At 32.0% G+C, this 25006-nt stretch overlaps 1 long non-coding RNA gene across 1 annotated transcript; it reads right to left on the reverse strand.

The window, feature by feature from the left end:
• Nucleotides 1-1529: 1529 nt before the first annotated feature.
• LOC145665889 (uncharacterized) lies at nt 1530-24139 on the reverse strand. The gene is made up of 4 exons (XR_014127677.1): nt 24067-24139; nt 23207-23249; nt 17979-18032; nt 1530-1737 (listed from the first exon to the last, which is right to left on the reverse strand). It is a non-coding gene; the product is annotated as an uncharacterized LOC145665889 (long non-coding RNA).
• Nucleotides 24140-25006: the final 867 nt, after the last annotated feature.

A 25006-nucleotide genomic window follows, 5' to 3' on the forward strand; every position in this document is an offset into this window, starting at 1 on the left:
TCTCTTGCACTGTTTTTTGCGTCTTTATCATGTGCCAGTGTATCCATGTTTGATCTCCGTTGTTTTCATTCTTATTAACCATACATACTGTACATTTATATCATAAGGTATAAGGACAAAAGGGCTCCATCATAAAGCAGAATAGGAAACAAAACATTCAAATGGAAGATTTAAGGAACGTACCACAAAATAGATACCATACTTCAGCTTAATTTCTCCTTGTTAATCGGAAACGATTTAAATGTGCAATAAAACTGACAGAGGAAGTATTTTGCTCACCACCATTGACCAACTAAACTCCTAGAACTAGATACATTGTATCCCACAATTGTAGATATGGTTCATTGTACCAGACCTACATGATATTTCGTACTAAACTGAGTGCCGTCAACTGAACACATGCGAACAAAATGCAAACACAAAAATCGCAGCGAAAACGGTACGTTCACGTGGACCATGATGAACAATTGATAGAAAATAATTCCTTTGGACCAAATGTGTCATATGCTGGATAATGTGTCTGAACGACATAAAATCAGTAAGTGCATTTATCACTCCGGCATCGTTTGTAAACAATAGCGTTTTGAATGTCGTTAATAATAAACAATCAAACATCTTTGTGCAATATCCTGACCGAATGATAATAAAATTGGGAAATGGTTTCACTAGGATAATCGAGCTCTATCCATCACGACTGTGGAACTTAGGACAAGAATAACTAACACGTTTATGACAAGATTATATAAACTTTTGTATTACAATTAAAAAATAAAGTGTTATAGTTTCGACGACTTAGTGTTATTTTGAATAGACATTAACTGAAGGAAATATCTTCAGAACATAGAAATATATTATATGATCACAACAGAAATGCCTAACACTCAATGTTTTTTTTTTTCAGAAGGCACCTGTGATTGTATCTAATTACTGTTAATTATGTGGTTATGCCTATAAAACTAAAGATATATCTTCCAATTAGTGTCTGATGAAGATAACGTTAAGTTGTCGACACTGTAACACTTTATTACTGCGTCAATAACAAAGTGTATATACTCCGGTCAGAAAAGTCTTGAGATAGATAGAATATATATTTACGTTGAACTGGTAAAGTGAACACGAACGATTAACCTAACAGCATTCATGGAACAAATATGCGAATACTAATGGGGAATGCTCTCACAAACTGACAATAGTAATCTACACAATTATGAAACCGTTGCTAACGGTTTTGCAGAAGAAAACAAATGATGGCATATTGATGCCTTTATTGTTTTTATGTATTCCCGCTCTTCAGGGAAGACTGGAGACTGCTGGAACATAAGTTTCACTATCGCATCTTATAATTTGGAAGAGGTTTTATCAGACAGTGCAGAAGGCTGTTACTGCACTGAATCTGAAGTACTATCTCAATAGCCCCATCCTTACAACTAAACACCCAACAATAATATAATGAGACGAGAGAGGGAACAAAAGAAATTACATGCAAAATAAGAGCAAATTTGAATTAAATCATACATATTATTGGCTTGTTTATGAACAATCTAAAGCTTTTAAATGTGATGTTTGCATCACTGTCATACAACACTACCGAATGCTAATTGTTCTGTTTTGGACATTTTATCAGACTGCCCCTCTATTTGCTGGGGTGGATGGGTTTCTTTTATCCCTTGATCGATAACAGTGACAGCAGATCGGGAGCGATCAGGAAGGCAGCAAGATTCGATGACTCTTCTCCATCTGGAAGGAAAACAAAACAGTGTTTCAATGTAAATACTGCCACAAATCTCGAAAAGTGAGACAGGCTTCATTGGAAAACGGTACAATACGCATATGGCTACCTAACCTAGGAAAGGCCTAGGCACTTAGAAAGTGTGAGGCACAAATGCCGCATTAACCATGTAGCTTTGAAACGAACTGACGAAGACAAACATTTGGATGTGGGAAACGGAGGCAGGGGCGTGCCAGTTGGCGCAATGTGACATCATGGCGGTCATATTGACATTCGTTATTTTGAATTCATGTTTATGATTTCCAATGGTAAGGAATCATGCAACACATGATTTGAGCCAAGATATACACAAGAAATGCGTTTCTTACGTGATTTGATACCTAAAGTTAATCAGTAATGAAAGATTATGAACAACATTGCATATTGTATCATGGAATGGGTTTTGATTTGTCTTGTTAGATGATGATGTAACAAGGCTCATCAAGACAGTCACAGATCTCCGATACCTCAAACAACAGGTAAGGCACACTTGGAATTCTACGAAGCTGGAAGTGTTATTACGTGTCCATTAGAACTGTCAGAAACGTTTTCATTATGTGTTTCTCACAATGGGGAACTTATAGAGCAAATCTTGTAGGATAACGCCTGTAAAGCGTACTTCACAAAATATCATTACTGATTAAAGGTAAATTCAAAGTACTGATTATAAATCAATATAGAATAACGCATTTCACAATGGCGCCATGATGCCTAATTTCACCATCAACTGCATCCCCGCCCCAATTATCCAATCCAAAGTTTTGTTATCTGTCATCAAGTCGTTTCGAAATTAAAAGGTTGTTTCTGGATTTATATATATATATATATATATATATATATATATATATATATATATATATATATATATATATATATATATATATATATATATATATATATATATATATATATATAAAGATATATATATATATATATATATATATATATATATATATATATATATATATATATATATATATATATATATATATATATATATATATACAACTTTCTTACAGAACTTGAAATACCGAGAAAGCGAATTAAATTAATTAAGATATGTTTAAATCAATCCCAAAGTAAAGTCCGGGTAGGAAAACTTTTGTCCACGAGCTCTCACGTCGAAAATGGCCTTAAACAAGGAGTTGTTTTGTCGCCATTATTATTTAATATCGTTCTGGAATATGCTATAAGGAAAATCAAAGATAGCAACCAGGGCCTAGAGTTGAACGGTATGCACCAGGTTATGGCATATGCTGATGATGTAAATTTAATAGGGGATGATATGAGAACAATAGAAAGAAATGCAGAGATCTTATTAAACGCTTGCAGGGACATGGGTTTAGAAGTAAATGTAGAGAAAACTAAATGCATCGAAGTGCGTCGGGACCGGAATACAGCAAATTGTGGATGCGTTAAAATATTAAATAATACTTTTCATAAAGTGGATAGTTTCAAATATCTAGGATCAATATTAACAGAGAAAAATCATATTCACGGAGAAATTAAATGTCGACTAAAAACAGGGAATTCGTGTTACTATTCGGTTGAAAATCTCTTCTCGTCGCGAATTCTGTCGAAGAATTTGAAACTTAAAATATACAAAACGATAATCATGCTTGTTGTTCTGTATGGCTGCGAAACATGGTCACTTACTCTGAGGGAAGAACATAGACTGAAAGTATTTGAGAACAAGATCCTGAGACGAATATTCGGACCCAAGAGGAACAGGAATGGTGAATGGCGGGAATTTCATAACGAGGAACAACATAACTTATATGGTTTACCCAACATTGTTAGGGTCGTCAAGTCTAGGAACCTTAGGTGGGCGGGTCATGTAGCTGGAATGGAAGAAAATGACCCGAAGACCAATCGGAAAACGACCATTAGGAAAACCTTGGCACAGACGGGAGGACAATATTAAGATAGATCTCGCAAAGATTGGAGTCCAAAGTAGAAACTGGATATAGTTAGCTAAGGATAGAAGTCAGTAGAGAGTTTTGTGAACGCGGCATTGAACTTCCACGTTCCGTATGCCGTGTATTTAGTTATATATAGGAAGAAAGAAATAAATTTTGGATGATTCTAGGTCAAATCAACCCGTCTTACCATCCGACAGATCTCGATGTCAATGAAACTTAAACTAATTGCAATAGTAGCATAATAATGCACAATGGCGAATGTTAATTCAATATACATATACCGAGGTACACCGTCAGCACGTTGTTAGTAATACATTGCTGTTGATAGGTCAAAGACCGAACTTAAAATACTTATCAACATGGAAAGTTCGTCGAAAATACATTGTTGTACAATATACACTGAAGTTAATTTGTTCGTTGTATGTGCTGGTTAAATACCAATTGTAAATATGAGAAAGAAAACGTCAAAGGAAAGAAATGTTTCTGAAGTTTGTTGTGAACAAGGGTTATACAAGTTGTGAATAATGATGCAAAGTAAATGATACGTTGCCTAAACGTGTATATGTGAAAGAGAAAGCTCTTTAAACAGTTAAGAATTTCACATTGTCATAATCCAAACGTTGTATAGCAAAAGGTAACGTAAAAGTTACCGTCTGAAATGGTTTCAAAATGTATGTTGTTACAAAAAGACAAGAGAAAAGCTGAGTACTGTCATACTGGAGGAGTATATTGCAATTTTGATACGGAAGCTTCAAAAGCTTGTGCCACATTCATTTATTTCTAATCCATTGTCACATTCCTTCAAGGACAGCGAGTGCAAAGACAGCCCTAGTTCTGCTGGACTTTAGTGAAAATTATTTCTACATAATTCCAGACGAAATTCAAGTATATCACTGCTCTACCGATACCTGTGCCCTACCTGTGCATATATATTTCTTAATGGAGCTGAAGACCTGTCTGTTTCTATTTTGTGTGATATCAGATGACTGGGAACACAATGTCGCATTTGTTTATGAGACTGAAAAAAATAACTTTTTTCATGATTGTGCTGCGCAGTAAAAGAATTGTAAAAACTTCATGAACTTGTGCTACCATTATGAAAATTTCTTCTTAAGTGCATTTGGGGAAATCACATGAGGATTTACAAACCATTGTAAATCCTCATGTGATGGCATTGGTGGAACAATTAAACGTCTGCTTACTAAAGGAAGCCTTCAAAGGTGCTCTGATTTTTTAAATATGATAGAAAAAGTTTTTACCTTCTGTAGATCCTGTTGAACATATAAATTTGAGCTTGTTGAAAAAAGAAACCCTCATAGATACACACAAAAAACTACAAAATCGCTTTTCTGCTGGAAAAAAACAATTCCTGGAAAACAGTCATATCATCCGTTCTCTCCTCTATGCTAAACCTCGACTGAGACAAAGCGAATAAGTGCTGATTCACATTTCACTTTTGTTTTTCATTTTGCTGAAGAAAATACATTTTCTCAAATGAGCATGGTGGACATCATCACTAATTCGCATCTTGTACGTGTTTACTATAACCATTGGATTTTGGTTATCATTAACTAATGATGAAGAGGAAAATGATATTGAAGTGAAGTTTATGCACTCTTTTGGACAAGTTCCATCCTTGTACTGGCCTTCTGCAGGAAAAAAAGAAATGTGCCATGTTCCGATATCCAATATTATTTGTTCTATTTGCACCCCACTTTAACAAGGTACTTGAAAAGTATATAATTTCTCAGATAAGGAGGTTCAGTTTGTGGAGGGTTGCGCGCTTAATATTACAGGTGTGTTGTTTAATGCCATTCTATTATTTTCACGATTTGTATTTGTTTCAAAACTCTTTACATAGTTGTACAATACATTTTGCATATTTAATTCCGCTTAGCAATTTCACAAATAATAACAGTTTCAATATGACTTGCATAAATTATACTCCACATGTGTTAGATTCATTTGTTTATAACTTTCAAAGATAGTAAGTATTTTTATTTCCGTCGAGATTTTCTGGTGGCAGATAGAAGCGGAGTACCTATAATAACATCTGACAATCTTTGTTAAGTGCGCTGCAAATGCATGAATTGAAACATTAAGTTAGAGAGAGGGAGAAAAGTAAACCATATTTTAATCAGAAATAAACTGCAATGTTTCGTCCTCAAACTTGAAACATCATAAATATCGGTCACTCGGTACTAACCTTTGGCGAGATCAATGTAGTCCCATAGGCGCTGTTTACTTTATCCATCTAGTTTTTGTTCCGTGCAACGGAGTATACAGTCCTTATATAATCGTGCCTAAGCGGTTAGCTTACGCATCTTTGGCGCGAAAGACCTGGGTTCAATTCAAGGCGGGAGCTCATGTGGTTCAGATTCCACGTTAATCAGTAGATCCACGTCTCATATAGCCTCGCTGATGAACGGGACGGAAAACGTAAAATCAATCAATCAATCAAATGGGAAACTTTCTTTTTAGCTGTAGAAAAGGCAACAATTAATTAACTTCTCACCGAGTCACAGAGTTACAAACGAAGTCAGGAAAATATTACATGCTAAACACATTAAAATTCCGAACAGTATTCTTATTTAGAAACACAACAGGGTTCCTACTGATCTGCAGAAATCTATTTCCCTGACTTTCCCTGACTTTCCCTGACCTTTGGCAGGAAATTTAATGATTTGCATGATAGGTGTCGTAGAGACTGATATATAAATATGGAATAAGTAACGGTGAATATTTATATGAGAACATTTATTGTATAGAGACAAATAGTAATCAATTGCTTATACGTATATTCCACTTACTTATGATACAAATCTAAGCAATGTCCCATACTGTGATCATTATGGTTGGCTAAGCTGAAATTGACGTACAATTATTGTTAAAAAGCATATTTTATAAATTGTCCCTCACTTTCTCTAATTTCCAGTGTTTTCCCAGAGTTTCCCTCACCTGCACCATTTTCATTGCGTTTACCGTGAATTTCCTGACCAGTAGAAACCCTTCACAATGCCAGATAACATTGATACAGTATCAGAAATACAGTATGTGACCAATTAACAGAAATAATTTTATTTGTGAATCACTGTTGCCTCTTAGGAACGAAGAATAAATATTACTGTACTGTAAGAAAAATAACTGGCACTTTATGAGTGTGCGTCTCCAGGTCAAAATCAACGACAGAACATGAATTTGCAATATGTTATTTATTTATTTTATTTTTTAGTTTTTGTATTCTGGCTATAAACGTTATTGCGTGAATATTTTCCAATATCAGTCTACAATTAGTTAAAACGTTCTGAACTAGCTTTGGAAACTTCCCTAGCTTTTCCAGACATTAACATATTCCCTTAATGTTCGAGGATTTTCACGTTTTCGAGACTAGTAGAAATGCTGTTACAAAGTAGTATATCGGCATTAGAAGACGGCATCTCCTTTGCACAAATTACTATCTTAATTATGTCAATCTTACAACACACATTTCTGTATTAATAATAGTATTTGTTGTTCTTATATTTGTTATTGGAAGATGAAACATCTAGAATAGTATAAGTTTGTAAACGTAAGAGAGAACAAATACTATGCTCACTAAAATTACCGGGTCTTCTCGTAAAATCGGAGCAATACGATAGTCTTCAATTGTTTCAAAGATCCTTTAATGATTGGCAAAACATGATATTGAGAAATGAAAACTGGCAAACAGAACAAAGAAAAGCAATACAATTACGATGCAGTGTTTTACGATCACAGTATACCCCACAACCAGGGAGTCGAATATATGTTAATTTGTTACCCGAACTGTAACGAATAAATTAACGCGCATTGTTACACTTGTTCAGATTGTAAATGAATTGTTTTGACACGTCTCTCCACATATCAACACTTCTTCGACACGCTGCTTGTGAACAATCGTTGGATGTACTACCTATTATATTGCTGGTCGTTTGTTGTAGTTGCCACTGTCTTCACTACGGCGTATAATTTGTGTTCAGACCATCGAAGACGGTAAGAAGTGGTCGAGGGTTCGACTTACTACTCAGAGCATACGAATAAATCTCTTACTTTACTTGTGTATAATCTAAATAGTTTCTTAACCCATTTTCCACCGATATTGTTTTCAATGTACAGAATTTGAAGATCATACAGATCAAGGATCATATATTTCAAAATCATAGAGGCACCGTTCATGTGGAGTCATACACCAACATTTTTATCCAACCTTTACAGGTTTAACTTTCATCAACATCTTAGCGGAGTGGCTTCCACCGTATGGAATCATTTGCTCATCTATGCTTAGGTTATACCGAAATATACCGAAGCGAATAAACTTGCTATTCAGAAATTGCAGGTACTTCAGAACTTGGTAAATTTTATCCGAGTTCTCCATCTGAGTGTTGTCGGATAAGTGCAGGTCTTTTTTATATTTCGATATGTGTTCCTACTCATAGCTTGTCGTACAAGAACAACTGACACATCATTGTCGATGACCAGTACATTTCTGCTTGCGGAAGTGAATGGTACCCAATAAATAGCAGAAAACCAATGAATCCCTTCGTCATCTCCTTGGTTGCTCTAATTTCATGTATATTGCTTTGAGTTGCATATAAATTGCTTTGTTCTTCAAAAGGTCATAGATTTTCTTAGCGAAAGCATGTTAACACTTTGAGGCAATTATTGTCAATTAGTTGTATTTGCATATTTGAGACACGCTGCTGCAGTCGATTTACAGGATTAGACGAATAATGAACGTCTTGTTGCGCCTACTTGAAAACTGGTGCTGCACAAGTTGTTCTCTTCCTCTTGTTAGCACAAGATGAACGAGGTTTCGGGTTTTCATTTGACGTAGAAAGTTGAGTCCCATCCATGTCGTCTGCGTCTATCTGAAGCAGAGCTGACACGTCACGCGGAAGATTATCATCGTTAATGTCATAATCATCCCCTTTTTCTTCATCACATATTTCTGCAGTTTCAGAAGGTAATATTACAATTTCATCATCATTATCTGCGTCTGAGAAACGAAAATGAACTTAGAGAAATATGACGTTGAGCTATTTTACAGTTCTATTTAATCAGCATAATAAGAAAACTAACCACTGGCAAACCGAAATCCAGAAATAAAAAAAAAATCAGTGATGGTTTTTTTTATGTACTTCAGTACTCCCTTTCCGCTGACGTTGCGGAAACGCAACACTAAACATTCAATGGACGTAAACATCCAACAAACAATGGAAAGAAAACTTTGTGCACACGTTGCCTTCTAGTAACTCCTTTGTGATACTCTGACTCCAGAGCAGGACGAGACGTGAAATGCAACGTTGCCAGATCAACCAATAAACTCGTGGTCTTGTCAGGTTTCAAAATTAGGCATTTAAAAAAACTGAAACTGTGTTAACAAACATGAGTTTTTATAAACTAAAAATCAAAAATTAACAATTATAACTTTCAGTTTGCAAACAATATTAAAGTGCTTTGTTTTGAATGGATTGACAAACGTATACTAACGTGGCAGAACATACACACTATGAATATCAGAGCCTTAACTATGAAGAAACATATGTAAGTGGACATCTGGAGATATATTAGTGACAAGATAATTCTTCCAATGTTGCCACTTCGATAGAAACTTTGCACAATCGCCAACAGGTGCTACGGGTTATGCAACTAACTGTTCTCTCATATACATAATCAACGTTGTCCTCTCCAGAAAACAGAAGTATCAAATAATAATAATAATGTTAATTTAGTGAGATCCTAGTTGATCTGTTCTAAACATTAAGACATCGGTGTTATTTGTGGGACAATGTAGCTCAAACCCAATATTCGTACTTGTCGCCGAGTAATAGCGGTTTAAAGAATATGCGTTTCCTCTGCTACACCCTGTACATATCAGTCACAAACTGAAGGAGTGTAGTACTAAAAAGCGGTGGAGAAAGAAAGAAAATTACTAACGAACACCAGAAACAAACACGGAACCACGTAATAACTCAATATAACCAAAGTATATACACATCACGCAACGACCATTTCTAGACGAAAACTACCGGAATAGATTTTAAAATAGGATAACGTTTAATGGCCAAATGTATGACACATTTTTATGCATCTACACTGGACATCATATTTCCATAAAAAAAACTGACATACGTTTCTATGTCTTCTTATACACGTACTTGTGCTTTCAATTTGCCCAGAGTTTGAATATTCTAGTTGAATAACATTGTATATCATGCAGTGCGAAATTAATTCCTGACGTTTCGATTTATCACTTCAAATCTCATGACCCAAGATTGAAAGTAAACGTACATGCAATGTAGTAAACAACCTAAGAGGAACAGCAATTTGTGTTTACGAGGAGATTCACTTACAATTAGTTATAAGAATACCAAATTATTTATCATTTTACTCACACTATTTATAATATGTAGCTCATGGATTACTTAAGGTTATTCTCCGAGTAATGCATATGTCCCGGAATGCTTATCTCATAAACATGATTTCATTCAAGGACATTTATGTCTCAAGCGATATAGCATATTCTTTTAACTTCTAAAATGTACGTTGACTCCCAGTTTAAACAGTAGGCACTACTTCCTGAAGGCAACATGCCAATGTTCACACACACACACACACACACACACACATATATATATATATATATATATATATATATATATATATATATATAAATGAAACACATATTACGCTGTAGATGACACTAAACTACAATGAAGGTCACGAAAATATACAATCACACTAATAAAATGCAAGAAACTTCCCATACATACTAATTATAGGCATGCATTCACTCATACACGTAGATATTTAACCTATTGTGCAAAGCAAACGGATTTGTTTTTACTTTTTTTATAATTCCGTATCCACGGCCAAGTAAGTAAATCGTGCTCATATGTTTTCTCGCGGTACTCTCGTTTTCTCGCACAGTCTCATTTCACCAATTATTCTATCACCATTTACTTGCTTTAATCATCATTTCTCTCAGCCTAAAGACTAAAATCGTGGATGGTCAAACTTTAGAGTTTCATTTTCATATGTATTGTAAAGTAGCTTAGAATTATGAAAGCATTACAAATGATCTAACTGACGTGATTTTTTTATATCACGTGTTTTCTTGTATAATCTTACTTTTAGCGCAAACTCTTCGTCACAGACTGCGGCCGCGATAGCTTAGTGATAAAGCGTTCACAACTAGAGCTTGAGATTATTGGTTCAATTTCAGTTCGCGCCAAGTGAGCTTTGTGATAGACAATTTTCTCCCATTTCCTCACACTGTCTTCATTCCATTACTTCATTCATTTTTAATCCTCACTGTCTCCTTTAGCCTAGCCGGCATAATCGTGGGACAAAATCTTAAAGATTTCATTTCTATTCATTCCTTCGTCACAGACGAGCATGCTCCTTTCAGACGTATGCCCCGCTACGATCCTGCCTGCCTACCCTCATACGTTACTTATATTTCGTGCTTTAGAAGGTCACCTTGCACAAGTTCCTTAGTGTTGTTGTATAATAGTGCTTCTAAAGTTAGGTACACTTGAGCCCTCCTAAGGTGAATCTGGACAAAGGAATGAAAGTCCATACCCCAAACATGACTGTTTAAGATACATCGCGCCCATTTACGGAAAAGAAATATATATATATATATATATATATATATATATATATATATATATATATATATATATATATATATATATATATATATATATATATATGCAATGAATGTATGTATGTTTTTGTGGAATACAACATATGAAAGAACATAACTACTTCCGTTACTTACACAGTAATCTATTACAATATTCTTACAACTTTGTTTTGTATATTGTACATATCCGTGGATAGGTACAGTAAATCTCCATCAAAAATAAACTAGATTTATGGCTGCTGGTGTAGAATACCAAATGTTGAAAATTTTATACGTAAACTCCAATACTTTGCATGTATTTTATGTTGACAATGATACTGTTACAGTCCTCCTATGAAACTTTCACAAGAGCTATTCATAATCGTGTCGCTGATAATCACTACTTCTTTCCACTACCCCTACATATGCTTACACCCACCATCTCTGACTCGCCTGCTCAGTTCGGACGCATCTGCGCTCCTTCAAACGAATCCGTCTCCTTAGCCCTGCACTGACTTGGTTGAATATCATTCGAGTTTTAATTGACAAACTAGCACTGATTGGTTTGTGCTTCTTGCAATGCAGTTTTTATGTCATATAAGGGAAAGTTGTATTTATACGCAAATGGTAACATAATTGGAATTTTGAACAATTAGTTCAGATGACCTCCTTGAAGTTTACCTATGTAGAATGAGATATTGTCCTGTTAGATATATTAAATGGACCAGTTATATAGGATATGGATGGTATTTAGTATCTCCCGAAACTCATTTTATGACTCCAGAACAGAGCACGTTGTATGTAAATTGTGATATGGGCAAAAACAACGAGGTCTGCAGGTCTTGTAACCCGTTTCGCATGCTCAGCTATATTTTGTGATTAGTAGTAGATATCGATTAGTAGTATCGATTAGTAATAGTTGCAATAGTAGATATTAACCTAGGATATATTTTCCTATATTTAACAAAAGAAATAATAACCTATATACCTAAAGCATTTATTCTCTCGAAAACATTTCACTCTGTGTTATTTAGTATTATTGTTTCTAACGAAATTTTTTATACTTCATGTACGGATCATCCAGGTTCTAGAAAATACGTTCGCACCATTCAATTTTTCATCTTCTGTTTGTTTACATTAAATAGCAGTTTATATTAACGCAGTGTTATCAGAACTATCTATTAACAGTTACTAGCTTGCGTTCAGTACCAATTAACATTTTATTTCAGTAACAGCAAACAAGACATTCAGTGAATATACTTTCCCCTGAATGTATAATTAGAGCAACTATAATTGCCTAGTCACAATCCTCTAATTAAGATTTGGTGCCTTTAACTGTTCATATTTGGTGGACAGTTCACGAAATAGAATAGTAACTGAAGTCGGACTTATTTTGTTGGCGTTTCACCAATTTTTTCATTTATTGTTACTATAGTTTTAGTATCTCGTACTCTAGATTTAGTTCCGTTTATGAAAACCCTTTTTACCATTTGTGTTTGGCTGCATGTATAATACAAGTTGGCTGTTGTACAGTTAGCTGTATCAGTTATTTTGTTGACAGTATTAGAAAACACCTAACAAAATTGTTTCACGAAAATTTGCTGCTCGATTTTTCTTAGTGTAGTAAATCAGTCTGGTAAATTTATATACCTCAATAAATTGAAAATCTAAGTGCGTTCTACACGAAAAAGCGTGAAGTTAAAATATTAAATATAAAATCCTTAATAAAACTAAGTAAAGAGTTAATCTAATTTCAACTAGGTATTTTTTAAAAAATATAATATTTAAGTACTGTGTAAAATACAAATTTGATTTTAGTCGATAACACAGCTTACACAACTGATGGAAGGAATTCTGTATTATTTAAGGTCATAGTTCCATGTCTTACAATTGTTCCAGGCTACATCTTTATGATTTCCTCTATCTCACATCAGCATTATCGCCTTTTCCAGTCCACAGGATATGACGGAATTAATATTTTTAATGGTTATGTAATTTTCTTACACTTGATGAAATATATTGCTAACTAATTATTCTCGCAACACAAATGTAGGATTGAGGTATAGTTACAATAAAACGTTTCAGTAATCTATTTGTTTTATATAATATACGAAGCAACATGACGAAACAACATTCATTTTCGTAACAACGTATAATTAATAAATATGAAATCGTTGGAAGATGGGAATTAACAATTTCCTGGACATGATTAACATTATATGAAGGAAGTTTAGCAGGCTGTAACTTCCTTCTGAGATGTTATATACTTAAGTTATATTGAGCGTATTTCCTCCATGTTCTACATCGAATAGTTATGAATAGTTTCTCATCGCTTCACGGGATTCAATGGTTAATGTACGGATCTTTGTACCATACTCGATAGCAGTTCTTGTGGTTCTGATTCCACGTTTGGGTGTACGTTAGTTTCATAAGTCCTCGATGGCGAGATATGCTATACTCGAATACAAAGAATTAGTCAACATAAAGCATGGACAAAATATTTTTTGTTTAGCTTTCCGGCGTGAAAAGTAAATGACATTTTTGTAGCCTGGGATCACTGAAGTCAGTACTAATTAAGAAGGGGGACTAATTATTGACTCCAATATGATATTTTCTCTGGAATTTTAGGCAAGGTAGGCAAAACGGTTTCAAAAGCAATATTTATTCTAAATAGCTTACAAAGGAGAGCTAGTTCTCAGTTTTTGAAGTTGTAATTTTTGTAGTTTATCTACAATATAATTAAATATAAATTTCATCAAAGTTTCCGTTAACTGCAAAACATTTGTTTAGTTTTATTATTTACACCTGTGTAAACGTTCTATTTCGGTTTTGTGCAATAAAGCATACTATATTCTAATATTTCCTGTCAATTATGATTTGCTCATTATAGTTATTTCATTTTGGATAAATGTAATAATCGCATTAAATTATCATAGAACTTCATTTGTATATAATATCATAATTAGAGAAACACTATATTAGTGACCAAGCTCGGCACGCCCTAATAATAATACGTGATGTGATAGATCCATTTGAAATCATATGCTTAATATAGGTAGGAAATCATACAGTATCAAAAATAGATTGAGATAATAGAACTACTATGACAAAAGAATATTATATTTCGTTTATGATGAACGATTCCACCATGTGGCTCGAATATTTGTGAATGAAGAAAGATGTTTTGCTCAAAAACAGGTCGAATTGTAAGTATTTTTTATTACTTTTTATTTATTATTAGTATTAGAGATCTGGTAAAAACAACTGTCTTAGTATTATATACCACGCTGGGAACACAATATGCACAGGCCACTATGAAAAATTGTAAATGCTGTTAAAAAATCGTCCGTTTTGCAGGTTAGAAAATACGAAGATTTAGCGAAAGCATAAAGTAGTAATTGAAAAGCTTGTTTCCCAACACCACCACCAAGTTACTGTTTTTTAAGTTTCTGTTTTTACGCTTTATTTGGGTGTTAGAACTAGTTATACATGCCTGACTCTCGAAATTCATGTAAATCGTCTTGAAATTAAATGTAAAAAATCAAATATTTTCCCGCGAAATGCGTCTAAGTCATTAAAAGGTCTAAGTCATTAATTCCAAAGTCCACTCGTCATGTCCGTATTATTTATCTGCTTTGAAAGTGTGATATTCATTGTTTCCATTTCTCTTATTGGTGTTTATTTTTAGATTTAGACCGAGAATAAATCTATTGTTTAGAATTTCGTTGTAAGCAGTTAGTTATTGTAAGAGTTAATAACCAGTAAGAAGGTATTTAATGAAACGTATATACCGTGTAAACAAGAGACTACTACCTTCTTATTAGGAGAGGCTGAAGAAAATACACCTTTATTGCAAAAAGGAAATTTGATTACTAAACACTGTGAAGGATGAGAAGGGAAGGAAGCGATCAAGATATTAAGGAAACTGGGTAAAGAAATAATAAAATATAATCAATATAAAAGTATACAAAAAATGAAAGTTTAAAATATAAATCTTACAAGGGAACCTATCCAAGTGTAACTCTGACCCGGAATCTGACTTTGTAATGTATAGTACGGAGCACAATTCCTAACTTTTCATGCTTATATCTTCGCAACGGTTGAGATAGAGGATGTATCCCTTTTCGTGTTTTCTTTTGTGACAAGGTATCCAACGGCCATATTCTCGACTCGAAGTCAGAGTTACACTTGGATAGTTTCCCTTGTTAGAACTAAAATAAATAAAAAATTGATTAAATACACACAAATCATATTAATCTTACATGTCAGTGTAAATATGCACATAGTATAATTAAATATAAATTATTATTATTATTATTATTATTATTATTATTGTTATTGTTATTATTATTATTATTATTATTATTATTATTATTATTATTATTATTATTATTATTATTATTATTATTATTATTATTATTTTATACGTTTTACAAGATATAATGATAGTAGAGTGTAATTGTTGAACAGTACTTGATTTTTTCTGAATAGAACATATGACTTAAGTGGTTTCTGGACGGAAATTAAACATTTCCCACCATTTAGGCATGAACCTAAAACGAGATATTTCTTAAAATTTTGCATGTTGTTGTGTACCATCATTCATAAAAGATATCATTCAAATATGTTTCATTAAATGTAGAACAAGAGCGATACTGATTTTCCGCTTGATCTGTAAAATTACAAAAAAAAAAAAACAAAAAAAAAGACTTAAGTGGAGATTGTAAACAAGCTTCTCAATTATATTAAATAAGTACTCAACGTACAGAGTGGGTGAGAAAAACGTTAAACAAGTGATGAGTCTTTTTTTGAATTTAGAGTTAGTTTAGTATATGGCGCGTTCAGGTAACAAGAGAACCAAATCATTTAGGAAATTTATGAGAACATATTCTAAAATTGTTACATTATTCTCAATTACACGGATGTTTTTTCACATTTTCATAATTCATAAGATTTAATTATAATATTTGAACGTTAATACACTGGCCTTTTCCGAGAGAGTAAAGTCGGAAAGGGTAGCTGTACTTCAGACATTTAATTCATAAGAAATTGTATATTCTCTCATAAGCTCTTAAGTAATCGAATGTAAGCAGTAAGCTTTATATATTTGTATACATTTTGCCATTATAAGGAAGTTGAGAGCAGGTATAGAACCTACTTTTGCAACTCTAAATTCGTATGAAAAATATACTTCTTGCTATCGACTACTGCTTCCTTATATAGTTATCAATACTGAAATCGAAAACATATATCTTAGAACTTTGTGATAGAATAGAACTAGAATTTTTGATCCGAATTATATTTTTTGAATAGGTAAATCCGTTTAAGAATACTTTTTGTGTCTATGTAGTTTATTTTATGTATTGGGTTTAATATTGTATTAAAAAGTTAGTTCGTCCTTACCGTTCTGCAATTTTATAAACATATTAGGGTAACAATGCAACCTATTTCGGGAATTTTATACTAATTTGAGAAAACCTATTTTCCCTATGTGCAGTGTTCAAACTTTAGAGATGCCAATATTGAAAACTGAAATGATTGAGATGGTTTTACTACTTCGGCTTGCGTAACTTTTAGCAAACGTATCTTCTGTTAAACTTGAGTAAATGTATATTGTGTAATAACTAATACCAACACAAATTTTACCGACATTTTCCAATAAAATAATTCTAGTTATTGCGTGTTTAATAAGACAAATAAAGTACATTTTTATATAGTTATAAACTTTATACATAATTCGATGCAGGTATAGTAACGGAACTTATTTTCTCGATACGGATAAATACCTTTCTATATAATATGTTGTGATTTTTCTCAGACACATGTATCTGGAAAAAACAACAGTTCTAGAAACTAATTTCCCATATACATTGCATCTCAAATAAATAAATTACAAACGTACGCATGTTATTAAATAGGTAGCAGGTCTTATAAGGCTCCTCTAAGAAGACTTTACTCACATATTACATAGAACCTGGAGAAGTCTAGAACACTAATACTGCCTATATCATATATATGTTCAAACATGTTTTATGTACAGTGCAACAACTCGATTTTTCATTTTTTCTTTTCACAAAGATGGCTGCTTTCAATTATTTAAGCGAATTTAAAATTGCTGTAATCAAGCATTCACATATCTGAATTGAAAATTGTGTAGCAGTTTATGTGCATTAAAGCGAGTCCGTTGATAACAGTAAAATTATATATGAATTTCCTAATAAAGCAGTGCCGTATAATCTAAGTTATTCTAATATGATTGATATTCATAAATATACTACTTGATGCTTGTGAATGAATAAAAATTGATGTTAGATACGAAAAATAACAAATTTTTTTCTAAAGTGTATCTAAACATACATAATGTGTGAAGGGATTAATTTCTTAAGTCTTCATGTTTATTGAAAGAGATTGATTACAGTAAAATCAGGACTTATCTCCAAAATTGTATAATGTAGCAGATATTACTAGTAAATATCTGATACACTATCATAATAGAGAACTAATGCAAAAATTTATAACATGTAACACAACTATATATGGATAATTGTGTGTAGGGGTAAGAATAAATATATAGACATTAAGATTGAATATTATTATAAAAATTGAACACAAACAAAATTTGTACAAAACATGAACTTACCTAGATATGCATCCGATCCGTTATATATACGAGTATGAGGAGTAATTTTATAATCTGAAATTATTAAAGAAATCTATAAGAAAAATAATACATTTGTATGTTGCGTATTATTAGCTATAAATAATGTCTTCTGTTTGCTGAAAATTTTCCAAGATTTAAGTAAATTTACTAATTGAAAACAAGCAATGTCTCTGTTAATATACTAATTTTAGTTGGCAATAATTAAATACAGTTGCTAGTATTCTTGTGTTTGGAAGCCAAGCCCATATCCCATATTGCACGTTCTGCATGTAGTGTTTGAAGCTGTTCTTAACGTGTGATTTGAAATGTAACAATTATTGCGAGAGAGAAATTAGAAAGTTTGGAAAACTATGCAAACAGATTTCAAATATTCGGCTTGTCGTGTTTTATTGTAAAAGCCATATGCCAAGTTATTGAACATGCACTTCTCCGTCAAATTCCAATTACTGCATATTGATAATTTTATTTCATAGATTACAAAAAAATGGAATACTTAACGTTAGTGTTTTAAATGTTAACATTTATATGATCCCTGGTAAAATCACCTAAAATAATCATTATGTTCTTAAAGTTCTACATATCTACACAACATACTGAACAAAAATTGGTCTCGGTGAATTATCACATACTATATATAATTTCTTCTTCCAGATATATTAATTAATTGCTTACAAAATAATACTCTAAAATACGTTATCTTCAACGTTTTATATTTAACATTGTAAACAGTACATTCCAAGCTAATTCACAAACGCATCATACCATAAGGAAACTACTATATACAATTAATTATTAATCTTAGAGAGCATTACAACATTTATGTATATAAAGCAATGTGAATGTATTTCGGAAACTAGTCTGCTGTAATTTATTAAAGTGATAACTTATCTAAATTGGATGACTACGAAGAACAACGAGGAACACTGGTGCAAAATATGAACGTCGTAAGAGGTTCCTGAAAACCATAACGCAAATAGACATGACGAAAATAGAACCCTAGTGATTTAATAACTTCGGGGAAATAAAATGAGAAAATATATATAGAAGTTATTATTAGTTTTCTTACACCTGAGCTGTGTGCTAAGCAGTGTCTCCAGACATTGTATAAAACACAACATTACATTTTTGTTGAGAAAATGCTTTCTTCCTTGTTAAAATTGTAAACAATGCATTGTATAAAAGTAGTAAACAATGAAACTTGTGTGACACTGAGAAATGTTTTTTTATGAACAAAATCAAATTTTAAAGCATGTTAAGTGCTATAACGAATTTGCGTTGCTAGTGTTACTATCGATCTTATTTTTAACACTAAATTATAGACGTTTTCTCGATGGGTGATTTTTATATTATGAAATCAATATCGCTTGTTTCTAGTAAAAATATCTTAAGTCAATTCTGTACTTACTACCTATTACTAACTGTATATATATTGCACCACTTTGACCACATCGCGTACCAAGTGAGAAGATTGAGTAAGCAATAGAGCACCCACACTATGCGAACAGGTATATTCGGAAACTATACGCGGAAACCATAACCCGCCATACGCAAACTATTTATTTAGCGTTGCATAAAATATTTTCAAGTATAAAATTTTTAATGTAGTAGTTATTGAAACAGTAAGTGATGTATGAAAAACGAAACAATCATTAGTTGAATAAATAATCATATACTTCTTGAAATCACTAAAGATAAAAATGTACTTTCGTAACGAGAAAAAAATCGAAAGGTTTCTTAAGTTGAGGATGGTGATTTTTATATTTGTTACCCGGGCTGTAAATAAGAACTGATTGTTGTCGTTATTTTATATGTTTTAAATAATATAAAGACGTACGAGGATATACTTAGATTTTGATATATATATTATAGTAAAAGTTTAGCGTATCATTTCCATGGTACTAATAAACAAACGAATCAATTGACGTGTTGTATTTTAATAATTAGCATGCGAGTAACCCTGGGTAGTTTAAACATTTGACCTAAATTTGTGCCCGTGGTTCCCTGGATTGATCATGTTTCCTAGTGCCGGACCCAAGTCAAGAAGTAGATAGCGCAACAAGTTCTAAATTTTAGAGGTGTTACATGGGACCACCAGTATATTTTGGAAGGAGTACATAGAATCACATTCCTTAAAACTTTGAACTTTTTTGTAGTATCACTGTAAATGGGTATACCTCTCGTTCTCTTTCATAGATAAAAAGGCCAAAAATATAAATTTCTCAGGATTCTTATCTATTTTATTTTCCGAAAATGACTTAATATTAACTTACATGATATTACAGGGGTCTATTATCTTTTAGAAGCTATGAATAAATTGATGTAGCACTGAAATTTTAAGACGGGTTTCCAGTAACACTCCTTAAATTTGGCAATTGTCAAAAACGAAAAATTGGTAATCTCTATTTCCACTAAATTTCAGATGTAAGTTTTGTTCCTATTAATAGGTAAAAAATTGCTATACCTTCAATGCTAAGAGTTTTCCATCCTATTTTTTTCCTCTTTGACGTGTCATTATTTTATACGCTCTTATGTCAGAATACGAGGGTATCCGTCCCTTTTACGTCACGCTTGTGCGGACGCACTATATACAAATTTTGGTGGAATATATAGATTCACCCTTAAATTTAGAACTTCACAGGAAAACACAATTTGGTAAAGGTTTTCCTTTACAAATTCTCATGTATTTGTGTCCTTTATCTCGTCCTCCTTTATCTTTATAAAATTCTAGATGATTCGAAATTTATAGGCGTTTCTCTTCTTTTATTATGATATATATGGTTATATATTACAGTATAAGGGAATATTCTCTTTTGTGAGACATGGGCACGTTCATGTAATTTTCTAAATTTGGAAAATGTTCATGAAAACAGAATTGAACTTGAGAATTGTTAAAAAAAGCGTTTTATTGGATACAAAATACAACAGAAGTATACACCACTCTAAAGAATCAACTTATTACATTCAGTGGGTAAAACAAACTTCAAATGGTACTAGTGCAACATCTTCGCGAAGAGGTCGGTAATTGACCTAATTTATGTTATTTGGTGAGTGTTCAACACGTTATACAATTATATGGATGAATGAAGGAGTCCATTTTCTTTTCACATGACGCAGGTTTATTGATTGTCCGTGATTAAAATTTAGAGGCGTACATACGGCTACTACTTTGATTTAAGACTTACCAAAATACAAAATATGTTAAATGTTTTCTAGATATGATATATATATATATCCCATTCCGCGGGCAAACAATTGTAAAAACTATTCATCACGTGGTCTTTTATTAACCTAATTTATGTTTAGATGAGGCTTTTCTACAGCATATATGGTTCAGTAAAGTGTCAATTTTGTTTCAATTGAACATATGCTCGTTGGTGTAATCATCGTAGATTTTGGATACCAGAATATTTTAGCCATCACATTTTGGAATTGTTAAAAATTTATATTAGTAATTGTTTTTGAGACTCAAACGTATATTTCTTCAAACGTGTTTCTCAATATATATTATATTATGTGTAAAAAATATCAAAGAGTAAAAATTCAAAATGCACAAATTAGCGTGTTTGGAAATAAACTTACAAGAATTAATTTTGTAAAAGTTCTCTATTGAAAAATTGAGCTGTTAGTATTTAAAATCACAAGTAATTTAGTATTACAAGTAATTTCAATATTGTTTTTTTAATTACTATTTTAAATTTTTGAGTATCCATTTCTATTAAACACTTACCAACGGACTGAGTTCTTTAAAAATATAATTGATATTATATATCTCCAAATTTTATGTAAACATATTCTCAAACTAATGCTTGTATTAGGACGTTAAAATATTTTAACGTTAATGTTCTATTAATTGTTTCTTGCTCTGATATACGACATTTAAATTTACGAAACATTTTAATATACAACTAACATGAGTTTGAGATTTAGTGTTTTTAAGAACGCAACATTATTATATAAAATTGTGATTGAAAAATTAATCCCTATATACTCCAAGGGTGTGGTAACATAAATTTATTACGTGATTTTGAAGAGTATTATTTTGTAAAAATGTTGACCGAAAAATTCGTTCGCACAGATACATCAAAATAGGTGTATGTAATTTCTGCATATGCATTCATATAAATTTATGGTAAAAATGTTCTGTATATACATTTAACTCGCCCTGACACAGAAGATTAATCGTTTGGGCTGTGGTGGTTTCTGATGCCAAATTAGTTATTCATGAGAAACATTGAAACAAAGATGTTTGTCGAATCTAGTACTGATTCTGGCGTTTAAAAAGTATCTCTAAAGAATAAAAGAGGTATAAACTATACTACTCTTTATATCTCTGAACCTAATAATAGATAAAAAAGACTATGTAACCAGATGTGCTTAAAAATAATACAGATTAAAATATTAAAACACCCGAGAGATACGTTATGTGCATTGATAATTTAAGGATATAAACTAGCACTGATAGAAACCATTCAATATAGACCCAAATATTCGATTATATTTAACACTGGTTTAATAAGACATTGCTGTTTTCACAGAAGTTACAAGGATAATTTTTTTAAAACTATTTTCTTCTTAGCTTAAAATATGAGACGCATTTCTGCTGCAGTTGATTGCTATTCTTCCCTTATTGATTTTTCATGTAATTATATACGTATGATACGCTATTATCACTGGATATGAAAATATTTTACAAAATAATGCTATGGACCACATGTTTTCATCGGCTGTTAGGACAATTTTCTAAACTGACGAAAAATTAAATTCGGAGTCTCGTAGTATTGAACAAGTGTTTCGTTAATATTGGAGTGAACTCGAAAACTATCATTGCTTCAACAGATTTCGAGATTTTAACATTCGTTCCCGAAATCAAAATTCAAAATAAATGTTCTCCTCCCTTGAAGGGAAAGTACTTCTGCTTCATAAAGCTTGGTACAATATTTTTGTAATTACTTCGTGACCTATTTGCTTTCATTCCTTCACAAGACATACTTGTCCTCGACGTAACTTTCATCCCACTAAGTTTTAGTAATGTATTTAATATAGTGAGGTAATCATGTTGATATGTTATTCAGTTTTTACGGTTACTGCATAAATAAATAGGAAGTGAGGAATAACTAAATCTGTAAATTATGCAACGTTACTACTGACATTTTCCGATTTACATAGAAACAAAATGAAGTTCGAAAAATTGAAAAAGAATATTTTACCATCTGTGTATGTTCCCAATGTATAGAATTCAAACGTAGTTTGCTAAAACGAAAGATCGAAATTTAAATATTAATACAACAATTCTAGAAAGAAAATATTAATATCTGTGGCTTTCTGCATGTTAAAGTTTATTTAGTATTAATCAGATTACGTCTTAGTAATTGGATTGAATGATGTGTTTAAAAATGTTCAAGTTAATTCATAAGTGTATTTAGTATAGTCTAGTTGATATTTGCATTCCGTCTATTTTATGTCGCATTCAATTGCTTCACAAATTACCTCAAGGAACATCACAATAACAATTTTTATTTAACATACTTCTATGTATATTATATTTATTGCTGAATAATATCTACTGCCTAAATTTAATTAAATGAAATCTGACTTTAATTACACATTAGAAAATAAGAATTTTATTGTGTGTACAAATGCAAAACCTCTTTTATTTTATCCTGGTATAATAATGTCAATATCAATATATTTCCACAATACTGGTAGATTTTAAATTATTGATAATAAGATCAGATCTGTAATCAAGCATAAGAACAGGTCCTAGTGCTAAACTAGAAAAATCAGTGCACAATTTGCACGGCATGCATAGTTACGATAAAATAACTGTACGAGCTTGTAATAGTTTTATATTGTAAGGGCTATTTGTTTAATATTGTGTGTTATATTTAATGATATTCTTGATTGATTTACTAAGCTCTGACAGAAGCTTCAGGTAGAGTTCTTAAATATGAAATATGTAAAAAAATAGAATAAATGTTTAGTTGTGCAAAATACAAAAGACTTTTGTCAATTTGAGAGAAATAGTGTTACTTATCATATCCAATAGTTTGACTAAAGTATGCCTTACCACAAAATAAAGGATTGTAATTTGGTTAATAATGTTCATAGTTAAACCCTTATCCTAGTAATGTATAATTCGTAATAGACAATGTTACTGAGTCTTATAAATTGAAACTCAATAATTTGGTTCAAAATTCGTTTCCACTTGTACGCTTTATATCCATATATTAAGCGTATATAATTATATTACGTATTCCTTTTATGACAATAGCTCCTAAGCTTCGCATAAGCGTAACAAATTGTTCATTCATCTCATTCTCAACACAGACTGCAACTTGCAAGGAATATTATATCTATAATTGTAGGGTTTTGTGTATTTATGTAGTTCATTATTATGGGATCTTTTATCCCATATATCCATTGATATGCATAATTGATAGATTCTAATCATTTAAACGTCCATAAAATATCACGGGATAAATATATGAGTTCAACTTTAAAATGTATTTAATTTTATGACGTGTATTTTTTTCCAGTTACTTCTAAACTCATATGTGCAGCAAATTAGAATTTTAATTGAAATGGATTTTCCAGTAATAAAAATATATGGCTATATTACAAGGAAGGATAATACTATTTTAGTATCTTATTTTTTCTTGGTTAAATGTAATGCTTCCACATATGAACAGAGTAAACGTCGAATGGATATAACAATACCCGAATTGTATAAATTACCCAAATGTTTTGAACGTGCTGATAGACTAATTTTCAGTACGTTTAACTGCTGTGCTACTTAGTTTTGATTAAAACGCATCTTTTAACCAACCCGTAACTATTGCTTGACTGAATATAGCAAGTCATAAACACTGGTTACACGCTAAGATCTAACAGTTTTCCAATAACCTAATTACCCTGTTGATATTTTTGACTACGGAGTTATTTTCGAATATAAGATAGACATGATCGAAAATATTATCTTGTCTGACAGTGCAACTTTCTCCTTACTT

This window comes from Thermobia domestica, chromosome 1 (genome assembly GCF_964235325.1).
Source record: "Thermobia domestica chromosome 1, izTheDome1.hap1.1, whole genome shotgun sequence".
Lineage (NCBI taxonomy): Eukaryota > Metazoa > Arthropoda > Insecta > Zygentoma > Lepismatidae > Thermobia > Thermobia domestica.